Raw genomic sequence first — 12,183 nt, 5'->3', positions numbered from 1 at the left:
GTCTTAACGGGAGTCCAGGTGGCCATCTCCACAAATGGACTTTTCAGAATCCTTGGTTGGCACCGTAGTCGGAAACCAATTCTGGTTATCGCTTCTCGGCCTTTTGGCTAAGATCAAGTGTAGTATCTGTTCTTATCAGTTTAATATCTGATACGTCCCCTATCTGGGGACCATATATTAAATGGATTTTTAGAACAGGGAGATGGAAAAAGAGCTTGCTCTGTCCACTCCACGCATTGACCTGGTATTGCAGTATCTCCAGGACCGGTGCACCCCTTCTTTAATGCAGTTTCTAAAATCAGAAAGAATTGAATTCAATGCTTTTTGTTCATTTTGCTTGTTTGTCGGATTTTGGGATGGACTCTTTGGCTTTGCTTTTCTTCTCCTCATTGGATTTTTCATGTTAAAAGTTGCAGAAGCCAGATGACAAGCTCATTTTGGTTCAACTTCAGCAACTGTGCATTGCATTGCCATGTAATGTAATGTAATGCAATGCTATCTATCTAGCTCTCCCTCTATACTTCCTTTTGGATAAACAGACATATTAGGCAAGCATTTTGGAGCTTTCACCTAAATAACTACAGGTGGTGAGATAAGCTGCACAATATAATTGACCTTTCAGTATATTGTTGCACACACACCATCTATTTAGCAAATGCCCTTGTTATCAACAGCAGCCTTTTAAACTCACCTGAGCTAACAGGTATGTGAGCTGGTTACTCTGCTGCGCTTAAAATTTCTTTTTTGGTTTGCTACAATGCCTTTTCTGAAACGTTGTCTCCCTCTGCTGGAACACTGACTTCTTTCATTTAATGCCTGCAGACTATAAAAGAGAAACCAACCCAAAAAGTTTGGTTGATTAGTCTGTGGCATTCTTTTAAACTGTTGCTTATGGCGGTCTCTGTGAGCTTCTCAGTGACATTCAGCCATCCAGGTATCCCGCCTGCAGTAGACGGAATGTGGCAATGGAACGCTGGCTGCGCGTGTCATAATAGGCTCTGAGCCTTTATATACCTGCGCACAGCAGCAGCCACCTTCAGTCTGCTGCTGGACAGCCAGCAGCAGCAGCAGCAGGAGAGGTAATTAATCAGCAACCCTCCTGCTAAGGGTAGACAGCTGCTCGTTCCACCCCCCCCCCGCCTTAATTGGTTCTCCTCCCTTCCAACGGTGTTGAGGCGGGTGGGAACAGCCGGGGGTTGAGGGTACTGTGCTAAAAGAGGTGGAGTTATGCAGATCTAAAACGCGTGGATTGCAGCAGCAGCAAGCCGAAAAGTGCAGGCATGTGAGGGATCTAGAGGTTGACAGCATGTCTTCTTAACGGGAGTCCAGGTGGCCATCTCCACAAATGGACTTTTCAGAATCCTTGGGTAGCACCGTAGTCGGAAACCAATTCTGGTTATCGCTTCTCGGCCTTTTGGCTAAGATCAAGTGTAGTATCTGTTCTTATCAGTTTAATATCTGATACGTCCCCTATCTGGGGACCATATATTAAATGGATTTTTAGAACAGGGAGATGGAAAAAGAGCTTGCTCTGTCCACTCCACGCATTGACCTGGTATTGCAGTATCTCCAGGACCGGTGCACCCCTTCTTTAATGCAGTTTCTAAAATCAGAAAGAATTGAATTAAATGCTTTTTGTTCATTTTGCTTGTTTGTCGGATTTTGGGATGGACTCTTTGGCTTTGCTTTTCTTCTCCTCATTGGATTTTTCATGTTAAAAGTTGCAGAAGCCAGATGACAAGCTCATTTTGGTTCAACTTCAGCAACTGTGCATTGCATTGCCATGTAATGTAATGTAATGCAATGCTATCTATCTAGCTCTCCCTCTATACTTCCTTTTGGATAAACAGACATATTAGGCAAGCATTTTGGAGCTTTCACCTAAATAACTACAGGTGGTGAGATAAGCTGCACAATATAATTGACCTTTCAGTATATTGTTGCACACACACCATCTATTTAGCAAATGCCCTTGTTATCAACAGCAGCCTTTTAAACTCACCTGAGCTAACAGGTATGTGAGCTGGTTACTCTGCTGCGCTTAAAATTTCTTTTTTGGTTTGCTACAATGCCTTTTCTGAAACGTTGTCTCCCTCTGCTGGAACACTGACTTCTTTCATTTAATGCCTGCAGACTATAAAAGAGAAACCAACCCAAAAAGTTTGGTTGATTAGTCTGTGGCATTCTTTTAAACTGTTGCTTATGGCGGTCTCTGTGAGCTTCTCAGTGACATTCAGCCATCCAGGTATCCCGCCTGCAGTAGACGGAATGTGGCAATGGAACGCTGGCTGCGCGTGTCATAATAGGCTCTGAGCCTTTATATACCTGCGCACAGCAGCAGCCACCTTCAGTCTGCTGCTGGACAGCCAGCAGCAGCAGCAGCAGGAGAGGTAATTAATCAGCAACCCTCCTGCTAAGGGTAGACAGCTGCTCGTTCCACCCCCCCCCCCCGCCTTAATTGGTTCTCCTCCCTTCCAACGGTGTTGAGGCGGGTGGGAACAGCCGGGGGTTGAGGGTACTGTGCTAAAAGAGGTGGAGTTATGCAGATCTAAAACGCGTGGATTGCAGCAGCAGCAAGCCGAAAAGTGCAGGCATGTGAGGGATCTAGAGGTTGACAGCATGTCTTCTTAACGGGAGTCCAGGTGGCCATCTCCACAAATGGACTTTTCAGAATCCTTGGGTGGCACCGTAGTCAGAAACCAATTCTGGTTATCGCTTCTCGGCCTTTTGGCTAAGATCAAGTGTAGTATCTGTTCTTATCAGTTTAATATCTGATACGTCCCCTATCTGGGGACCATATATTAAATGGATTTTTAGAACAGGGAGATGGAAAAAGAGCTTGCTCTGTCCACTCCACGCATTGACCTGGTATTGCAGTATCTCCAGGACCGGTGCACCCCTTCTTTAATGCAGTTTCTAAAATCAGAAAGAATTGAATTCAATGCTTTTTGTTCATTTTGCTTGTTTGTCGGATTTTGGGATGGACTCTTTGGCTTTGCTTTTCTTCTCCTCATTGGATTTTTCATGTTAAAAGTTGCAGAAGCCAGATGACAAGCTCATTTTGGTTCAACTTCAGCAACTGTGCATTGCATTGCCATGTAATGTAATGTAATGCAATGCTATCTATCCACCTCTCCCTCTATACTTCCTTTTGGATAAACAGACATATTAGGCAAGCATTTTGGAGCTTTCACCTAAATAACTACAGGTGGTGAGATAAGCTGCACAATATAATTGACCTTTCAGTATATTGTTGCACACACACCATCTATTTAGCAAATGCCCTTGTTATCAACAGCAGCCTTTTAAACTCACCTGAGCTAACAGGTATGTGAGCTGGTTACTCTGCTGCGCTTAAAATTTCTTTTTTGGTTTGCTACAATGCCTTTTCTGAAACGTTGTCTCCCTCTGCTGGAACACTGACTTCTTTCATTTAATGCCTGCAGACTATAAAAGAGAAACCAACCCAAAAAGTTTGGTTGATTAGTCTGTGGCATTCTTTTAAACTGTTGCTTATGGCGGTCTCTGTGAGCTTCTCAGTGACATTCAGCCATCCAGGTATCCCGCCTGCAGTAGACGGAATGTGGCAATGGAACGCTGGCTGCGCGTGTCATAATAGGCTCTGAGCCTTAATATACCTGCGCACAGCAGCAGCCACCTTCAGTCTGCTGCTGAACAGCCAGCAGCAGCAGCAGCAGGAGAGGTAATTAATCAGCAACCCTCCTGCTAAGGGTAGACAGCTGCTCGTTCCACCCCCCCCCCGCCTTAATTGGTTCTCCTCCCTTCCAACGGTGTTGAGGCGGGTGGGAACAGCCGGGGGTTGAGGGTACTGTGCTAAAAGATGTGGAGTTATGCAGATCTAAAACGCGTGGATTGCAGCAGCAGCAAGCCGAACAGTGCAGGCATGTGAGGGATCTAGAGGTTGACAGCATGTCTTCTTAACGGGAGTCCAGGTGGCCATCTCCACAAATGGACTTTTCAGAATCCTTGGGTGGCACCGTAGTCGGAAACCAATTCTGGTTATCGCTTCTCGGCCTTTTGGCTAAGATCAAGTGTAGTATCTGTTCTTATCAGTTTAATATCTGATACGTCCCCTATCTGGGGACCATATATTAAATGGATTTTTAGAACAGGGAGATGGAAAAAGAGCTTGCTCTGTCCACTCCACGCATTGACCTGGTATTGCAGTATCTCCAGGACCGGTGCACCCCTTCTTTAATGCAGTTTCTAAAATCAGAAAGAATTGAATTCAATGCTTTTTGTTCATTTTGCTTGTTTGTCGGATTTTGGGATGGACTCTTTGGCTTTGCTTTTCTTCTCCTCATTGGATTTTTCATGTTAAAAGTTGCAGAAGCCAGATGACAAGCTCATTTTGGTTCAACTTCAGCAACTGTGCATTGCATTGCCATGTAATGTAATGTAATGCAATGCTATCTATCTAGCTCTCCCTCTATACTTCCTTTTGGATAAACAGACATATTAGGCAAGCATTTTGGAGCTTTCACCTAAATAACTACAGGTGGTGAGATAAGCTGCACAATATAATTGACCTTTCAGTATATTGTTGCACACACACCATCTATTTAGCAAATGCCCTTGTTATCAACAGCAGCCTTTTAAACTCACCTGAGCTAACAGGTATGTGAGCTGGTTACTCTGCTGCGCTTAAAATTTCTTTTTTGGTTTGCTACAATGCCTTTTCTGAAACGTTGTCTCCCTCTGCTGGAACACTGACTTCTTTCATTTAATGCCTGCAGACTATAAAAGAGAAACCAACCCAAAAAGTTTGGTTGATTAGTCTGTGGCATTCTTTTAAACTGTTGCTTATGGCGGTCTCTGTGAGCTTCTCAGTGACATTCAGCCATCCAGGTATCCCGCCTGCAGTAGACGGAATGTGGCAATGGAACGCTGGCTGCGCGTGTCATAATAGGCTCTGAGCCTTTATATACCTGCGCACAGCAGCAGCCACCTTCAGTCTGCTGCTGGACAGCCAGCTGCAGCAGCAGCAGGAGAGGTAATTAATCAGCAACCCTCCTGCTAAGGGTAGACAGCTGCTCGTTCCACCCCCCCCCCCGCCTTAATTGGTTCTCCTCCCTTCCAACGGTGTTGAGGCGGGTGGGAACAGCCAGGGGTTGAGGGTACTGTGCTAAAAGAGGTGGAGTTATGCAGATCTAAAACGCGTGGATTGCAGCAGCAGCAAGCCGAAAAGTGCAGGCATGTGAGGGATCTAGAGGTTGACAGCATGTCTTCTTAACGGGAGTCCAGGTGGCCATCTCCACAAATGGACTTTTCAGAATCCTTGGGTGGCACCGTAGTCGGAAACCAATTCTGGTTATCGCTTCTCGGCCTTTTGGCTAAGATCAAGTGTAGTATCTGTTCTTATCAGTTTAATATCTGATACGTCCCCTATCTGGGGACCATATATTAAATGGATTTTTAGAACAGGGAGATGGAAAAAGAGCTTGCTCTGTCCACTCCACGCATTGACCTGGTATTGCAGTATCTCCAGGACCGGTGCACCCCTTCTTTAATGCAGTTTCTAAAATCAGAAAGAATTGAATTCAATGCTTTTTGTTCATTTTGCTTGTTTGTCGGATTTTGGGATGGACTCTTTGGCTTTGCTTTTCTTCTCCTCATTGGATTTTTCATGTTAAAAGTTGCAGAAGCCAGATGACAAGCTCATTTTGGTTCAACTTCAGCAACTGTGCATTGCATTGCCATGTAATGTAATGTAATGCAATGCTATCTATCTAGCTCTCCCTCTATACTTCCTTTTGGATAAACAGACATATTAGGCAAGCATTTTGGAGCTTTCACCTAAATAACTACAGGTGGTGAGATAAGCTGCACAATATAATTGACCTTTCAGTATATTGTTGCACACACACCATCTATTTAGCAAATGCCCTTGTTATCAACAGCAGCCTTTTAAACTCACCTGAGCTAACAGGTATGTGAGCTGGTTACTCTGCTGCGCTTAAAATTTCTTTTTTGGTTTGCTACAATGCCTTTTCTGAAACGTTGTCTCCCTCTGCTGGAACACTGACTTCTTTCATTTAATGCCTGCAGACTATAAAAGAGAAACCAACCCAAAAAGTTTGGTTGATTAGTCTGTGGCATTCTTTTAAACTGTTGCTTATGGCGGTCTCTGTGAGCTTCTCAGTGACATTCAGCCATCCAGGTATCCCGCCTGCAGTAGACGGAATGTGGCAATGGAACGCTGGCTGCGCGTGTCATAATAGGCTCTGAGCCTTTATATACCTGCGCACAGCAGCAGCCACCTTCAGTCTGCTGCTGGACAGCCAGCAGCAGCAGCAGCAGGAGAGGTAATTAATCAGCAACCCTCCTGCTAAGGGTAGACAGCTGCTCGTTCCACCCCCCCCCCGCCTTAATTGGTTCTCCTCCCTTCCAACGGTGTTGAGGCGGGTGGGAACAGCCGGGGGTTGAGGGTACTGTGCTAAAAGAGGTGGAGTTATGCAGATCTAAAACGCGTGGATTGCAGCAGCAGCAAGCCGAAAAGTGCAGGCATGTGAGGGATCTAGAGGTTGACAGCATGTCTTCTTAACGGGAGTCCAGGTGGCCATCTCCACAAATGGACTTTTCAGAATCCTTGGGTGGCACCGTAGTCGGAAACCAATTCTGGTTATCGCTTCTCGGCCTTTTGGCTAAGATCAAGTGTAGTATCTGTTCTTATCAGTTTAATATCTGATACGTCCCCTATCTGGGGACCATATATTAAATGGATTTTTAGAACAGGGAGATGGAAAAAGAGCTTGCTCTGTCCACTCCACGCATTGACCTGGTATTGCAGTATCTCCAGGACCGGTGCACCCCTTCTTTAATGCAGTTTCTAAAATCAGAAAGAATTGAATTCAATGCTTTTTGTTCATTTTGCTTGTTTGTCGGATTTTGGGATGGACTCTTTGGCTTTGCTTTTCTTCTCCTCATTGGATTTTTCATGTTAAAAGTTGCAGAAGCCAGATGACAAGCTCATTTTGGTTCAACTTCAGCAACTGTGCATTGCATTGCCATGTAATGTAATGTAATGCAATGCTATCTATCTAGCTCTCCCTCTATACTTCCTTTTGGATAAACAGACATATTAGGCAAGCATTTTGGAGCTTTCACCTAAATAACTACAGGTGGTGAGACAAGCTGCACAATATAATTGACCTTTCAGTATATTGTTGCACACACACCATCTATTTAGCAAATGCCCTTGTTATCAACAGCAGCCTTTTAAACTCACCTGAGCTAACAGGTATGTGAGCTGGTTACTCTGCTGCGCTTAAAATTTCTTTTTTGGTTTGCTACAATGCCTTTTCTGAAACGTTGTCTCCCTCTGCTGGAACACTGACTTCTTTCATTTAATGCCTGCAGACTATAAAAGAGAAACCAACCCAAAAAGTTTGGTTGATTAGTCTGTGGCATTCTTTTAAACTGTTGCTTATGGCGGTCTCTGTGAGCTTCTCAGTGACATTCAGCCATCCAGGTATCCCGCCTGCAGTAGACGGAATGTGGCAATGGAACGCTGGCTGCGCGTGTCATAATAGGCTCTGAGCCTTTATATATCTGCGCACAGCAGCAGCCACCTTCAGTCTGCTGCTGGACAGCCAGCAGCAGCAGCAGCAGGAGAGGTAATTAATCAGCAACCCTCCTGCTAAGGGTAGACAGCTGCTCGTTCCACCCCCCCCCCCCGCCTTAATTGGTTCTCCTCCCTTCCAACGGTGTTGAGGCGGGTGGGAACAGCCGGGGGTTGAGGGTACTGTGCTAAAAGAGGTGGAGTTATGCAGATCTAAAACGCGTGGATTGCAGCAGCAGCAAGCCGAAAAGTGCAGGCATGTGAGGGATCTAGAGGTTGACAGCATGTCTTCTTAACGGGAGTCCAGGTGGCCATCTCCACAAATGGACTTTTCAGAATCCTTGGGTGGCACCGTAGTCGGAAACCAATTCTGGTTATCGCTTCTCGGCCTTTTGGCTAAGATCAAGTGTAGTATCTGTTCTTATCAGTTTAATATCTGATACGTCCCCTATCTGGGGACCATATATTAAATGGATTTTTAGAACAGGGAGATGGAAAAAGAGCTTGCTCTGTCCACTCCACGCATTGACCTGGTATTGCAGTATCTCCAGGACCGGTGCACCCCTTCTTTAATGCAGTTTCTAAAATCAGAAAGAATTGAATTCAATGCTTTTTGTTCATTTTGCTTGTTTGTCGGATTTTGGGATGGACTCTTTGGCTTTGCTTTTCTTCTCCTCATTGGATTTTTCATGTTAAAAGTTGCAGAAGCCAGATGACAAGCTCATTTTGGTTCAACTTCAGCAACTGTGCATTGCATTGCCATGTAATGTAATGTAATGCAATGCTATCTATCTAGCTCTCCCTCTATACTTCCTTTTGGATAAACAGACATATTAGGCAAGCATTTTGGAGCTTTCACCTAAATAACTACAGGTGGTGAGATAAGCTGCACAATATAATTGACCTTTCAGTATATTGTTGCACACACACCATCTATTTAGCAAATGCCCTTGTTATCAACAGCAGCCTTTTAAACTCATCTGAGCTAACAGGTATGTGAGCTGGTTACTCTGCTGCGCTTAAAATTTCTTTTTTGGTTTGCTACAATGCCTTTTCTGAAACGTTGTCTCCCTCTGCTGGAACACTGACTTCTTTCATTTAATGCCTGCAGACTATAAAAGAGAAACCAACCCAAAAAGTTTGGTTGATTAGTCTGTGGCATTCTTTTAAACTGTTGCTTATGGCGGTCTCTGTGAGCTTCTCAGTGACATTCAGCCATCCAGGTATCCCGCCTGCAGTAGACGGAATGTGGCAATGGAACGCTGGCTGCGCGTGTCATAATAGGCTCTGAGCCTTTATATACCTGCGCACAGCAGCAGCCACCTTCAGTCTGCTGCTGGACAGCCAGCAGCAGCAGGAGAGGTAATTAATCAGCAACCCTCCTGCTAAGGGTAGACAGCTGCTCGTTCCACCCCCCCCCCGCCTTAATTGGTTCTCCTCCCTTCCAACGGTGTTGAGGCGGGTGGGAACAGCCGGGGGTTGAGGGTACTGTGCTAAAAGAGGTGGAGTTATGCAGATCTAAAACGCGTGGATTGCAGCAGCAGCAAGCCGAAAAGTGCAGGCATGTGAGGGATCTAGAGGTTGACAGCATGTCTTCTTAACGGGAGTCCAGGTGGCCATCTCCACAAATGGACTTTTCAGAATCCTTGGGTGGCACCGTAGTCGGAAACCAATTCTGGTTATCGCTTCTCGGCCTTTTGGCTAAGATCAAGTGTAGTATCTGTTCTTATCAGTTTAATATCTGATACGTCCCCTATCTGGGGACCATATATTAAATGGATTTTTAGAACAGGGAGATGGAAAAAGAGCTTGCTCTGTCCACTCCACGCATTGACCTGGTATTGCAGTATCTCCAGGACCGGTGCACCCCTTCTTTAATGCAGTTTCTAAAATCAGAAAGAATTGAATTCAATGCTTTTTGTTCATTTTGCTTGTTTGTCGGATTTTGGGATGGACTCTTTGGCTTTGCTTTTCTTCTCCTCATTGGATTTTTCATGTTAAAAGTTGCAGAAGCCAGATGACAAGCTCATTTTGGTTCAACTTCAGCAACTGTGCATTGCATTGCCATGTAATGTAATGTAATGCAATGCTATCTATCTAGCTCTCCCTCTATACTTCCTTTTGGATAAACAGACATATTAGGCAAGCATTTTGGAGCTTTCACCTAAATAACTACAGGTGGTGAGACAAGCTGCACAATATAATTGACCTTTCAGTATATTGTTGCACACACACCATCTATTTAGCAAATGCCCTTGTTATCAACAGCAGCCTTTTAAACTCACCTGAGCTAACAGGTATGTGAGCTGGTTACTCTGCTGCGCTTAAAATTTCTTTTTTGGTTTGCTACAATGCCTTTTCTGAAACGTTGTCTCCCTCTGCTGGAACACTGACTTCTTTCATTTAATGCCTGCAGACTATAAAAGAGAAACCAACCCAAAAAGTTTGGTTGATTAGTCTGTGGCATTCTTTTAAACTGTTGCTTATGGCGGTCTCTGTGAGCTTCTCAGTGACATTCAGCCATCCAGGTATCCCGCCTGCAGTAGACGGAATGTGGCAATGGAACGCTGGCTGCGCGTGTCATAATAGGCTCTGAGCCTTTATATATCTGCGCACAGCAGCAGCCACCTTCAGTCTGCTGCTGGACAGCCAGCAGCAGCAGCAGCAGGAGAGGTAATTAATCAGCAACCCTCCTGCTAAGGGTAGACAGCTGCTCGTTCCACCCCCCCCCCCCGCCTTAATTGGTTCTCCTCCCTTCCAACGGTGTTGAGGCGGGTGGGAACAGCCGGGGGTTGAGGGTACTGTGCTAAAAGAGGTGGAGTTATGCAGATCTAAAACGCGTGGATTGCAGCAGCAGCAAGCCGAAAAGTGCAGGCATGTGAGGGATCTAGAGGTTGACAGCATGTCTTCTTAACGGGAGTCCAGGTGGCCATCTCCACAAATGGACTTTTCAGAATCCTTGGGTGGCACCGTAGTCGGAAACCAATTCTGGTTATCGCTTCTCGGCCTTTTGGCTAAGATCAAGTGTAGTATCTGTTCTTATCAGTTTAATATCTGATACGTCCCCTATCTGGGGACCATATATTAAATGGATTTTTAGAACAGGGAGATGGAAAAAGAGCTTGCTCTGTCCACTCCACGCATTGACCTGGTATTGCAGTATCTCCAGGACCGGTGCACCCCTTCTTTAATGCAGTTTCTAAAATCAGAAAGAATTGAATTCAATGCTTTTTGTTCATTTTGCTTGTTTGTCGGATTTTGGGATGGACTCTTTGGCTTTGCTTTTCTTCTCCTCATTGGATTTTTCATGTTAAAAGTTGCAGAAGCCAGATGACAAGCTCATTTTGGTTCAACTTCAGCAACTGTGCATTGCATTGCCATGTAATGTAATGTAATGCAATGCTATCTATCTAGCTCTCCCTCTATACTTCCTTTTGGATAAACAGACATATTAGGCAAGCATTTTGGAGCTTTCACCTAAATAACTACAGGTGGTGAGATAAGCTGCACAATATAATTGACCTTTCAGTATATTGTTGCACACACACCATCTATTTAGCAAATGCCCTTGTTATCAACAGCAGCCTTTTAAACTCACCTGAGCTAACAGGTATGTGAGCTGGTTACTCTGCTGCGCTTAAAATTTCTTTTTTGGTTTGCTACAATGTCTTTTCTGAAACGTTGTCTCCCTCTGCTGGAACACTGACTTCTTTCATTTAATGCCTGCAGACTATAAAAGAGAAACCAACCCAAAAAGTTTGGTTGATTAGTCTGTGGCATTCTTTTAAACTGTTGCTTATGGCGGTCTCTGTGAGCTTCTCAGTGACATTCAGCCATCCAGGTATCCCGCTTGCAGTAGGCGGAATGTGGCAATGGAACGCTGGCTGCGCGTGTCATAATAGGCTCTGAGCCTTTATATACCTGCGCACAGCAGCAGCCACCTTCAGTCTGCTGCTGGACAGCCAGCAGCAGCAGCAGCAGGAGAGGTAATTAATCAGCAACCCTCCTGCTAAGGGTAGACAGCTGCTCGTTCCACCCCCCCCCCGCCTTAATTGGTTCTCCTCCCTTCCAACGATGTTGAGGCGGGTGGGAACAGCCGGGGGTTGAGGGTACTGTGCTAAAAGAGGTGGAGTTATGCAGATCTAAAACGCGTGGATTGCAGCAGCAGCAAGCCGAAAAGTGCAGGCATGTGAGGGATCTAGAGGTTGACAGCATGTCTTCTTAACGGGAGTCCAGGTGGCCATCTCCACAAATGGACTTTTCAGAATCCTTGGGTGGCACCGTAGTCGGAAACCAATTCTGGTTATCGCTTCTCGGCCTTTTGGCTAAGATCAAGTGTAGTATCTGTTCTTATCAGTTTAATATCTGATACGTCCCCTATCTGGGGACCATATATTAAATGGATTTTTAGAACAGGGAGATGGAAAAAGAGCTTGCTCTGTCCACTCCACGCATTGACCTGGTATTGCAGTATCTCCAGGACCGGTGCACCCCTTCTTTAATGCAGTTTCTAAAATCAGAAAGAATTGAATTCAATGCTTTTTGTTCATTTTGCTTGTTTGTCGGATTTTGGGATGGACTCTTTGGCTTTGCTTTTCTTC

At 45.0% G+C, this 12,183-nt stretch overlaps 10 non-coding genes across 10 annotated transcripts; all 10 read left to right on the top strand.

Moving 5' to 3' along the window:
• The first annotated feature begins 87 nt into the window (after positions 1–87).
• On the top strand, positions 88–278 carry LOC141188102 (U2 spliceosomal RNA). The gene has a single exon (XR_012262225.1). It is a non-coding gene; the product is annotated as a U2 spliceosomal RNA (small nuclear RNA).
• A 1,120-nt stretch (positions 279–1,398) lies between these two features.
• On the top strand, positions 1,399–1,589 carry LOC141188101 (U2 spliceosomal RNA). The gene has a single exon (XR_012262224.1). It is a non-coding gene; the product is annotated as a U2 spliceosomal RNA (small nuclear RNA).
• Positions 1,590–2,711: 1,122 nt separating this feature from the next.
• LOC141188100 (U2 spliceosomal RNA) lies at positions 2,712–2,902 on the top strand. The gene has a single exon (XR_012262223.1). It is a non-coding gene; the product is annotated as a U2 spliceosomal RNA (small nuclear RNA).
• A 1,120-nt stretch (positions 2,903–4,022) lies between these two features.
• Positions 4,023–4,213, top strand: LOC141188098 (U2 spliceosomal RNA). The gene has a single exon (XR_012262221.1). It is a non-coding gene; the product is annotated as a U2 spliceosomal RNA (small nuclear RNA).
• A 1,121-nt stretch (positions 4,214–5,334) lies between these two features.
• Positions 5,335–5,525, top strand: LOC141188097 (U2 spliceosomal RNA). Its single transcript, XR_012262220.1, has one exon. It is a non-coding gene; the product is annotated as a U2 spliceosomal RNA (small nuclear RNA).
• Positions 5,526–6,645: 1,120 nt separating this feature from the next.
• On the top strand, positions 6,646–6,836 carry LOC141188096 (U2 spliceosomal RNA). Its single transcript, XR_012262219.1, has one exon. It is a non-coding gene; the product is annotated as a U2 spliceosomal RNA (small nuclear RNA).
• A 1,122-nt stretch (positions 6,837–7,958) lies between these two features.
• On the top strand, positions 7,959–8,149 carry LOC141188095 (U2 spliceosomal RNA). Its single transcript, XR_012262218.1, has one exon. It is a non-coding gene; the product is annotated as a U2 spliceosomal RNA (small nuclear RNA).
• Positions 8,150–9,263: 1,114 nt separating this feature from the next.
• LOC141188094 (U2 spliceosomal RNA) lies at positions 9,264–9,454 on the top strand. Its single transcript, XR_012262217.1, has one exon. It is a non-coding gene; the product is annotated as a U2 spliceosomal RNA (small nuclear RNA).
• A 1,122-nt stretch (positions 9,455–10,576) lies between these two features.
• LOC141188093 (U2 spliceosomal RNA) lies at positions 10,577–10,767 on the top strand. The gene has a single exon (XR_012262216.1). It is a non-coding gene; the product is annotated as a U2 spliceosomal RNA (small nuclear RNA).
• A 1,120-nt stretch (positions 10,768–11,887) lies between these two features.
• Positions 11,888–12,078, top strand: LOC141188091 (U2 spliceosomal RNA). The gene has a single exon (XR_012262215.1). It is a non-coding gene; the product is annotated as a U2 spliceosomal RNA (small nuclear RNA).
• The last annotated feature ends 105 nt before the right edge of the window (positions 12,079–12,183 follow it).

This window comes from Phyllobates terribilis, unplaced genomic scaffold (assembly GCF_046119375.1).
Source record: "Phyllobates terribilis strain yellow unplaced genomic scaffold, ASM4611937v1 Scaffold_40__1_contigs__length_11209783, whole genome shotgun sequence".
Lineage (NCBI taxonomy): Eukaryota > Metazoa > Chordata > Amphibia > Anura > Dendrobatidae > Phyllobates > Phyllobates terribilis.
The sequence above is the reverse complement of the archived record's forward strand: the minus strand, read 5'-3'. Positions and strand labels throughout refer to the sequence as shown.